Source organism: Ochotona curzoniae, unplaced genomic scaffold (assembly GCF_017591425.1).
Source record: "Ochotona curzoniae isolate NIBS_2020 unplaced genomic scaffold, NIBS_Ocur_1.0 contig_883, whole genome shotgun sequence".
NCBI lineage: Eukaryota > Metazoa > Chordata > Mammalia > Lagomorpha > Ochotonidae > Ochotona > Ochotona curzoniae.
In genome coordinates this window covers 50,142,249-50,153,230 of record NW_024466599.1, presented here as the reverse complement: position 1 = coordinate 50,153,230, position 10,982 = coordinate 50,142,249, and positions in this window count along the sequence as shown.

Sequence of the window (10,982 nt, the reverse complement as noted above, 5' to 3'; positions counted from 1 at the left end):
TGTTCGGAAGAGGGTGGAAGGGAAGACCGGTTCTCCCCGTTCTCCAGGGTGAGGCCAGGTGGGAGTGGCACCTGCTGGATGCTGGGAGTGGGGACGGTGGATAGGTCTCTGGTAATCCCAGGGACTCCTGTTCAGGTCTGGCGACGCTCACCATCCAAACCTGGCACACCTGGAGGCGTCCGGAATTCCCTCAGCGCTACTGCCTCCGAAGGATGAGGACCGGGGTTCTGGCTCTTGGAATGCCTCGCCCAGAGAGGGTTCCGGACGCCACCTGGGGAGCGCAGGGCGCCGAACGTCCAGCCACGTGGGCAGGTGGCCCTTTGGTAAGCACAATGGGTCGGCCTGCAGATCCGAAGGTGACCGCCTAGGACGGTAAGCTGGCTTGTTAAAACTTGCCTGGCGTCCCACGTGGGCAACCTGGCTGATTTCCAACGGCATCGATTTCCTGTTCTGTGTCCAACCATATTCAAACATAACCAACCGTATCCAAACCATATTCAAACTGCTGAAAACACCTGACAAAACAGTTTCCTTGACCTTGTTTCATGGTTTCTCAATTATGGAAATGTATAATGATGGAGTACTGGGGTCTACCGTTACCATATATGGGGGTCAAATGCAACATGCATCCCTGCCTCCAGACGAAAATGGATTCCCAATGAAACTGTTGGACAAGTATAGACAGTGGGATGCTGGATTGTCTGAACCTGTACCCCTGTCTCATTTATAACGGGCAACATGCCTTTAGGCTAATGTTTTGTAAAGCTGGTATTTGACAGTTTTAACTTTATACTGTTCCTAAGAGTAAACAACATGGTAGCTCAGAAAAAAAGTTTCCTTATGTATGTTTTTAAATGTAAGCTTTATATTGACAAATGACAAAATATGTTAAAGAGATTTTTGTTTTTTTCAATGTAAAAGATTACTTGTTTTGAAGCCCTTTGGGAGTTTTATGGTAACTAAAGGTGTAAGTTTGATGATGTTAATAAAAATAGGTATTTCTCTGAAGAGACAAAAAATGGTGTTTCTGCTGCATGTTGAAATCAGGTCTCTTTTCTCCTATCCAAGCAGTCATTACTTTAGAGATGAGTTTTGGTGTTTTGCAGGTAAGGAGAAATGTGTACATAACAGAAAATAGTGTTGAGGGTTTTGTGGAGCCAAGCTGTGGTCGGAGATGGTGGTTTGGGGCTGCCAGGGTGGTTCGCCTCACCTGCACAGAGCCACCCTCCCTGGATTTGAGGCTTGCGCAAGCCCCGGTCCATCGGTGGCCTGGGGTTGCTATCCGCCTCAGAAAGCAAAGGGGAGGATTTGTCCTCTGGGGAGACAAGGTTGTCTTCTCAACTTAAAAAGCCTCCTACACTGTGGGCATTCAGGTGGAGAGGAAATAACAGTGATTGCAACATGGAAATGCAGAGTGGGAACCCCGCGACACACCTGCAGAACTACCCTTGCTAACACAGCAGGGTTCCGTGTAAAACAATGAAAAGCATGGTAGCGTGGAAGTTGTTCTTGCTTTGCTTTGCTTATTGAGATGTGGCTAGTCCTTGCCTTGCACGTGCCAGGATCCCATGTGGGCGCTGATTTGTATCTCAGCTGCCCCACTTAGATTCCAGCTCCCTGCTTATGGCAAGAAGCCTTGGGACTCTGCACGCACATGGGAGACCCAGAAGAAGCTCCTGGCTTCAGGTTGGCTCAATGAACCAGCAGATGGAAGTTCTTTCTGTCCGCCCTTCTCTGTGTAATTCTTACTTTCCAAGAAAAATAAATAAATGTATTTTTAAAAAAATAAACAGAGATCCTGGTGCAATAGCCTAACAGCTAAAGTCCTAGCCTTGCACATGCTGAGATCCCATGTGGATGCCGGTTCTAATCCTGGCTGCCCTGCTTCCCATCCAGCTCCCTGCTTGTGGCCTGGGAAAGCAGTCAAGGACGGCCCAAAGCCTTAGGACCCTGCATCCGCGTGGGAGACCCAGAAGAGGCTCCTGTGTTTGGATTGGTTCAGCTCTGGCCATTGTGGCCACTTGAGGAGTGAACCATCAGATAGAAGATCTTCCTCTTTGTCTCTCCTCCTCTCTATGCATCTGACTTTCCAATAAAAATAAATTTAAAAAGTTTAAAAAAAGAGGAAATCCCATATTACTTTTTCTCTTAATCAATCTATATTCACATGGAGCATTATCCTAATGAAATTTGTTTACAATATAAGCTATTTTCCCTACCTCCCTTTCTGTTATGCATTGCTATACACAACATAGAACTTTAAAATTTTTTGAGATTTTTGGAAGACTGTTTTTTCCTTTCTATTATTAGCGTGCATTAGAGTAGTAGCATATATATTTATCAAGTGTCAATAAATAGTAAGCATGAAAAATTCTTCATTACTCCATACAATGGGATAGGTAGGATTGGTAATTCTTTCAATCAGTATTAATGATTGAATTTTTGTTATTTGTATCCAGGCTAAAAAAATACAGTGTTAATTACCATATATATATATTTTCCATTTTTACTGAGGTAGCACTAAGAAAACTCATTCCCATAAAGAAGTAGCTGGTAATGAAAGATGGTTTTATGTTTTCTTTTCTTTTTTGTAATTTTTTAAAAGATTTATTTTTATTACAAAGTCAGATAAATAAAGAGAGGAGGAGAAACAGAAATATCTTCCATCTGATGGTTAACTCCCCAAGTGAGCGCAACAGCCGGTGCCGCGCTGATCTAAAGCCAGGAGCCCCTTCTGGGTCTCCCACGCGGGTGCAGGGTCCCAAGGCTTTGGGCCGTCCTCGACTGCTTTCCCAGGCCACAAGCAGGGAGCTGGATGGGAAGCGGGACTGCCTGGATTAGAACTGGCGCCCATATGGGATCCCAGGGTGTTCAAGGCAAGGACTTTAGCTGCTAGGACACAGTGCCAGACCCAGTTTTAAATTTTCTCTTTGTGTGTGTGTGGGGGGGGTGGGAGGTTGGTTCTTCTGTCCACTGAATCAAGCTGGGTGGGTAGCCAGAATTCCCTGCTGTATAGTTTCAACCTGGTTACAATTGGCCTGAAAGAAGCTTGCCTGAGCATTGGGAGGCAGGCACTGGGGAAGCATTTCTCCCAAGATTTGGGATAAGCAAGCCCAGAAGCAGCAGGCCAGTTCCTGCCTATTTCCACTCTCCTTTGCTCTGCTTCCAGGACTTCTTGTCTGTGGCCACAATGACCAACAAGGGTCCCAGGCTGCAGACCCCAGGGCTTCTCAGAGCACTGTGTCCTCAGCTGGAGTCAGCTGGGCTCACCTTGCTCCTGCCACTCACCTGGGCTGCAGAATGGAGTATTTTTCCAGGTAGTAGGCTGGGTCTGAGCTTCAGTGCCAGTCATGCGATAAAGCATTTTCTTACCATCACTCCAAACAGGTTCCCATGCCTCTTTCCAGCCACTCCCTCTTCCTAACACCATGAATGGATGTATTTTGTATTTGGCTTCTGTCTCATAAAATAATACTTCTGAGGTTCATCCCTGTTGTTGGGTGTCTGAGAAGTGTGTTCATTTTTACTGCACAGTATTCTGCTGCAGGGATCACTGAGAGGTGTGTTTCCCTTGCAGGCACAGTCGGATTGTTTCCAGTTCAGACTGCTCTGAATATTTGCATGGGAGTCTCTGGAGTAAACACCAGAAGAGGAAGTGCTAGACTGTACAGTGAATGTTGGTAGAACCTTCAGAGATATCACTGTTTTCCCAGGTAGTTGTACCATTTTGTATTCCCAGCAGCAGAGTACAAGAACTGGCTGAATCCAGATCCTTGCCTGTACAGACACACTTCATTTTACCCTGCTAGGCAGATACCACTCATGGAAGGCCTTGGGACAACTTTGCCTCAAGCAAGCCTAGAGGCCCCATTTTCCTCTCAACAAGATCTTTAGTGATTTTTTTCTTTTTTAGCAATTAAGTATTTTTCGCTTAAGGATAGACATTGTTGGGCCCAGCACCGTAGCCTAGCAGCTAAAGTCCTTGCCTTAACACTCCAGGATCCCATTTGGGTGCCAGTTCTAATCCCAGCAGCCCCGCTTCCCATCCAGCTCCCTGCCTGTGGCCTGGGAAAGCAGTCGAGGACGGCCCAAAGCTTTGGGACCCTGCACCCATGTGGGAGACCTGGCAGAGGTTCCTGGATCCTGGCTTCAGATCGGCACAGCACCAGCCGTTGCGCTCACTTGGGGAGTGAATCATCGGACAGAAGATCTTTCTCTCTGTCTCTTCTCCTCTCTGTATATGTGACTTTGTAATAAAAAATAAAAATAAATAAATCTTTAAAAAAAAAGGATAGACATTGTCTCTTGAACATAATGCTGTTGTATACTCAATCATGTTATAAACAGTGTTTCTACACACTGGGAAGCTTGCATTTTTGCCATATTTACTTTTTTTTCCTATGATTTATTTATTTTTATTGGAAAAGCGGCTATACAGAGAGGAGGAGAGACAGAGAGAAATATCTTCCATCCAATGGTTCACTCCCCAAGCAGTCGCTATGGCTAGAGCTGAGCCTGTCCAGAGCCAGGAGCTTCTGGGTCTCCCACACGGGTGCAGGGTCCCAAGGCTTTGGGCCGTCCTCGACTGCTTTCCCAGGCCACAAGCAGGGAGCTGGATAGGAAGTGGGGCCTCTGGGATTAGAACAAGCACCCATATGGGATCCTGGAACAGTGAGGATTTTAACCGCTACGCTATCACGCCAGGCCCGCCATATTTACTTTATTGCCACAATCCAGAGCCTAACCCACACCATCTCAGAAGAGGTTTGCCTGTACTTGGCATGCCATTCTGTGGTTCTAATTTGTACTTTTCCAATTCTAGGCTTGCTTACTTATTCTCCTCATTTTAAAATATATAGTGTTTAATTATAAAATATATAATATTATACATTTCATTTTGATAAAGTTCAGTGTATCAAATTATTAACGGTTTGTGTCCTTAGGAATCTTAGCCAAATGTCACCAAGATTTTCTGGAGAAATCCTGCAGTTTTCACCTGCATACTTCATGTCAGAAGCACATTTTGAGTTAATTTTTGTGTGTGGTGTTAGGTGACAGTTGGGATTCCCCTCAACTCTTGGAGCTATCAAGGAGTCCCAGCACCATTTGTTGAAAAATGATCCTTTCATCCCATTAAATAACTTGACATCATTGTTAAATTCAGTTGCCCGTCCACGTGAAGGCCTGTGTTCTGCCTCTGGTCTGTGTCAGTGATGTGTATGCCTATTCTTAGGCTGGTAGCACAGTCTTACTTAAGGTGGCTCTAAGTGATTGAAATCACTCAGTGCAGATCCTCCAACTTGGTTGCTATTTTGCAAAATTGTTTTCGTTATTCTGCATCCTCTGCTTTCCCGTATATATTTTACAGTCACTTTGTCAGCTTCTTCAGAAAGGCCTAATGAGATTTTGATTGAGCTGCTCTGACTTTCCAGGTGGAGAGAATTGTATCTTAACAATATGGAATCTTCACAACCCATGAACGTGGTATATTTCTCTATTCGGCTACTTAAACCTCCGTTTCATTTCTCTTAGCACTGTTTTTCAGCTTCTGAAGTATAGGACTTGTAAACATTTTGGACAATTATCCCTAAGTATTCCAATTTTTACTACTATTGAAAATGCATTTTTAAATTTCAAATTTGACTCTTCATTGCTAGTGTATAGAAACACATTTGTTTTTATATAGACTGTATCCTACAATTGCCAAACTTACTTATTAGCTCTCTTATAGATTTCTTGTTTACATATAATGTCACATTTTATGCAAATAGTTTTACTTCTTCCTTTCCCATCTGTATCTGTTTCCTTTTCTTGCCTCACTTCACTGATTAAAAAGAAAGAAAGAAAAAAAAACCTCCAGCACAATGTTATATTTAGAAGAAATGTGAGCAGAAACTCTAACCTAGTTACCAGTGTTTAAGGCAGAGAAGGAGGGTAGGAAGGGGCGGAGCAGCTAAGACATCCGTAGCCTGTATTGAGGTGTGTAGGTTCAGTTCTCAGCTCTGGCTCTTGAGTCTAGCTTGAGTGCAAGCCCTGGAAGGCAGCAAGTGCTGATTCAAGCAGTTGGATTCCTGCCACCCAGGTGGAAAATGGAAGGAGTTCCTGGCTCCCAGCTTCAGTGGGTAAGCAGTAGATAGGCATTCAATCTTACCCTTTTCCAATTATATTCCTATAATGTAGGTCTGCCACTCTGGCTATCCTTCTGAGCAAAATTAATAACCAGTTCTCTATTTAGAGTTCTGTCCCCTGGGAGGACACCCTTTGCTCATGCTGTGATGGTTTGGATTTGGATGGAGGTTCATGTGCTGGAAGTGTCTCTGATGTGGCAGTGTTGGTGGAACCCTTAAGAGGTGAAGCCTACTAGAAGGTGGCTGGAGCAGTGGAGATGCTGCCCTTGGAAACGGACCCTGAGATCTCTGGGGAAAGGGTTACTATAAAAAGAGCAGACCTGGCTGCTGCATCACTGTGGCTTCTTGTCTGACCACGTGGTCTCAGCCTCTAGCGTGTGCCTCCATTCACTTTTGGGTTACAGCCAAGGGAGCCCAGTCTTGAACCTTCAGCCTGCAAAACTGTGAGCTAATTAAGACCCTTTCTTAAAAGGTATTTACTTATTTGAAAACCAGAATAATAAAAATCTTCAATCTGCTAGTTTGCTTCCCAGATAGCCACAATGAACAAAGCTGGTCCAGGATGAAGCCAGTGTCCACTGAGTTCCCAGGGAGCTGGATTGGACGTGAACAGGACTAGACCTGGTGCTCCGATAAGGGATGCTGGTATTGCCGGGACAGCTTAGTTCCCTGCACCACAACTCGCCTAATTTCATCTTGAGGTCTCTCTTTGGAGCATGGCTGTAAATTATAGCTGTGCCCTGACAGGGCTCCAGGGGAGGTGACTGCTGTTTGCTCTACATAATCTGCAGGGTGAGACAGTCTTCCTGTGAGTCAAGTAGCTTATACCCAGGTGCTCCGTAGAGATAGTCACCAGCAGATGGCAGTATAAGGCAGCTCCTGAGATCAGTCCCAGACATGGGAAACTGGAAGTGTGTCAAGAGTGACCAAGCCCTGCTTCTGGTCTGGGAGAGAACTGACTTGTATTAAGAATAGACGTTGAGGCAACCCCAGAAGCCAGGTCGTCACTAGAGATGGATGGCACAGCGGGGCGCAGAGCCCTAACAGCCTGTCTTGTGACACAGTTTCCTCCCCACCACTGCCACTCGAGGCATCATCCCTGCTGCTGGGTCGCAGAACAAGCAGAATATGCAGCAGAATCGCTTGCTGAGCCAGCCCAGCTACTGGCAGTGCCTTGTTTTGTTCTGGCCTCTGACTCAGAACTGAAAGCCTTTTGGTTTATTCAGAGAACATCCATTTCTCCTGTACTGTCAATCCAAAGGTTATTGTGTCTTTCTCCAAGTGCCAGGAGGGACCAGATGCATTTACCCTTCACCTTTTTTTTTTTTTTTTTTAAGATTTACTTATTTTATTGGAAAGGTGGATGTACAGAGAGGAGGAGAGACAGAAAAGAAGATTTTTCTGTCCAATGGTTCACTCCCCAAGCAGCCGCTACGGCTGGAACTGAGCCAATCCAAAACCAGGAGCCAGGACCTCTTCTGGGTCTCCCATGTGGGTGCAGGGTCCCAAGGCTTTGGGCCATCCTCAACTGCTTTCCCAGGCCACAGGCAGGGAGCTGGATGGGAAACGGGGCTGCTGGGATTAGAACAGGCAGCCATATGGGATCCCAGCATGTGCAAGGTGAGGACTTTAACCACTATGTTATTGCACCAGGCCCTACCCTTCACCTTAAAAAGGACAGCCTAACATGCCCCAGACTGTGAGACCCCGTGTGTGTGTGTGTGTGTGTGATTTAATGCCTATTTTGGCATGCATTTGCCTTCTCAAGGTGGCTAGCATAGTCATTACTTCCAGCTAGCATGATGTCATTGGTGTATTAGACCAGTATGAGCTCTGTCCTGTGCAGTGGAGAAGAGAAGCAGGTCCTACAGTCTAGCTGATGACACTGGTCAGGGAGTGAATATAGTCCTAAATTTGGATGAGAAGTCTGTGTTGGTAGCCCTGCTAACTCAAGGCAAACCACTTGTCATGGTCTTTACTAAGAATCATGCACTCAGATTCAGTGTGTAATAACCCAGTGCGGTCCCCAAGGTCCTCCTTGGGTCTGCACAGAGCCGAAAGCTAAGCTGGATGGGAATGTGGTGGAATCCACAGCCCTGCATGCTTCTTATCAGTGACTATTGGGAATACAAATTTTGGTTTTGGGGCTTACTGTTTTAGTAGTTAGAGATTGCTATTTGAATGATTTCTCTTCTTCCATACTTTTATTTTCTATTTTCACTTCCAGTTGAGTGCAATTTATATTGTCTCTGAAACCTGAGTTTCCTCATCTATGAAGCAGGTAGTTAATCCAGCCCTGCATGAGATTACAAGTTAAAACATGTTATAGGGCCCAGCGTGGTAGCCTAGTGGCTAAAGTCCTTGCCTTGAACGTGCCGGGATCCCATATGGGCACCATTTCTAATCCTGGCAGCTCCACTTCCCATCCAGCTCCCTGCTTGTGGCCTGGGAAAGCAGCCCAGGACAGTCCAAAGCCTTGGGACCCTGTACCCACATGGGAGACCCAGAAGAGGCTCTGGGCTCCTGGCTTCAGATTGGCACAGCACCAGCCATTGTGGTCACTTTTGGGGAGTGAACCATCGAATGGAAGATCTTCCTCTCTGTCTCTCCTCGTCTCTGTATATCTACTACTTTGCAATAAAAATAAAATAAATCAAAAAAATAAACACGTTGTAGACAGTAGGACCCTCTTGGAGGTATAAGGAATAAGCGCTGTGCTTATTGCCTCCTCCCCTCCCAGGCGTGTAGTAAGCTTGAGCTCATAATCCCCAGCTTACTATTTCAGTCAGGTTCTTTTTATTGCTTCTGTTGTTCCAAGTACTTGGAATCCACTCAAAATAGTTGAAGCATGGGCCCGGCGCGGTGGCGCAAGTGGTTGAGTCCTCGCCTTGCACGCCCGGGATCCCATGTGGGCGCCGGTTCTAATCCCGGCAGCCCAGCTTCCCTTCCAGCTCCCTGCCTGTGGCCTGGGAAAGCAGTCGAGGACGGCCCAAAGCTTTGGGAACCTGCACCCGCGTGGGAGACCCGGAGGAGGCTCCTGGCTTCGGATCGGCATGGTGTCGGCCCGTTGCGCTCACTTGGGGAGTGAATCATCGGACGGAAGACCTTCCTCTCTGTCTCTCCTCTCTGTATATGCGCCTTTCCAATGAAAAAAATAATAAAAATAAATCTTTAAAAAAAAAAAAAATAGTTGAAGCATAAGCATAAATAGAGAACAGAATTTGAAACATACAAAAACTATCTTCGGAAACATGTGATTTGTGAGCTGAAATCAAACTAGAACTTCGTGCAGTACTGGGAGAAAGACCCAGAGCAGCACTCCGACGGCAACGATCTTGAAACTGCACTTCTCAGATCTGTGGCTGCAGCTGCCACCCAGTGACTGATGTGGCAGGGACACCAAGGCTGCCTGCTCCCAGGAGGGCAGGGACTCCCGAATGTGGCTCAGGCACTCACCCTGCTCTGCCCAAACCTTGTTGGAACTACCCCACCATCTAAGGCGTCGGCAGTCCCACTTTCCCTCTTTCCCCTCTCCTCCATGGGATTAGACTGTACTGCAGCTCTCCCAAGCTCTCTTCCCTTCTGTTTTCCCAGACTGTCTTTTTTTTTTTTTTTTTTTTAAGATTTTAGGTTTATTTTCATTGGAAATTCAGATATACACAGAGGAGGAAAGACAGAGATCTTTCATCCGTTGATTTACTCTCCAAGTGGTCGCTACTACCTAAGCTGAGCTGATCAGAAGCCAGGAGCCTCTCTGAGTCTCCCATGTGGGTACTGGGTCCCAAGACTTTAGGCCGTTCTCTACTGCTCTCCCAGGCCACAAGCAGGGAGCTGGATGAGAAACGGAGCTGCTGGGATTAGAACTGGCATCCAAATGGGATTTCGCATGTGCAAGGCGAAGACTTTAGCCGCTAGGCTACCGCACCAGGCTCAGTCCCCCTAGTTTTTCCCAAGGGACCTATGGCCATTTACTTAGCTAAATATGGGAGATTCAGCTGTCAAACACTTAGGCCTGCTGTACAGATACCATGGGGTAAGCACTGGCCTGCCTGTGCTCCCCGCCTCCACCTGGAGAAACAGAGTCCTCGTCTGGGTCCTGCTTGGAGTGGGTCCCAGACCCCACAGATCCATTATTTCTTGATCCCCAAAGGTATGACTGAGCGAACACACTTGTGATGTTGGCACAGCACTAACACTGGCTCTGTGGCCTGTGGGGTAGGAGCTATGGTAACAGGTGTAGACACTTGACCAAGTGTTCCTTCTCTGCTCCTGCAGCTAAGTCCCAGGCGGAGTATGTCTCTGTTGCAGGTGGCATGATTTCGTTCCAGGATCCTGAGGACCTACATTGTGACCATACCAGCAAGGCTTGCCATGAACTCCCCCTTGGATACCTGTAATGTTGTGGGGGTCACCAGAGGCTCAGCAGAGGTGCTGGCTGAGTCCGGGAGGAGTCTGTAATGGACAGTAGAGGAGAAGGATGCTTTAACCACGTCAGCAACAAGACCGGGCTTCTGGCACTTCTGGTACCACCTGGAGCTGCTGCAGAGCCCAGTTGATGCTGCAGCCTTCTGAGCTGCCTGGTATCCAGGCTATAGCAGTGTTCTCAGGTGTGGCTCCAGAGCTTCCTACTGAAAGGTGTGCCCCCTCCCTTGTTTGTGGGAGGCAGGATGTGTTATGATGTGTTCCCTAGTTTAGAGAGGATGTCTCAGAATTCCTAGACCACTAGACTGAAAAGAGGCAAGTTCCTGCATATTGATAAGGCTTATCTTTCCATGGAATACTCAGGTCTCTCCCCAAATACCTGCCACTTTTTATTCATCTGGCCCAATTAGTTTGGCACATAAGGTATCATTA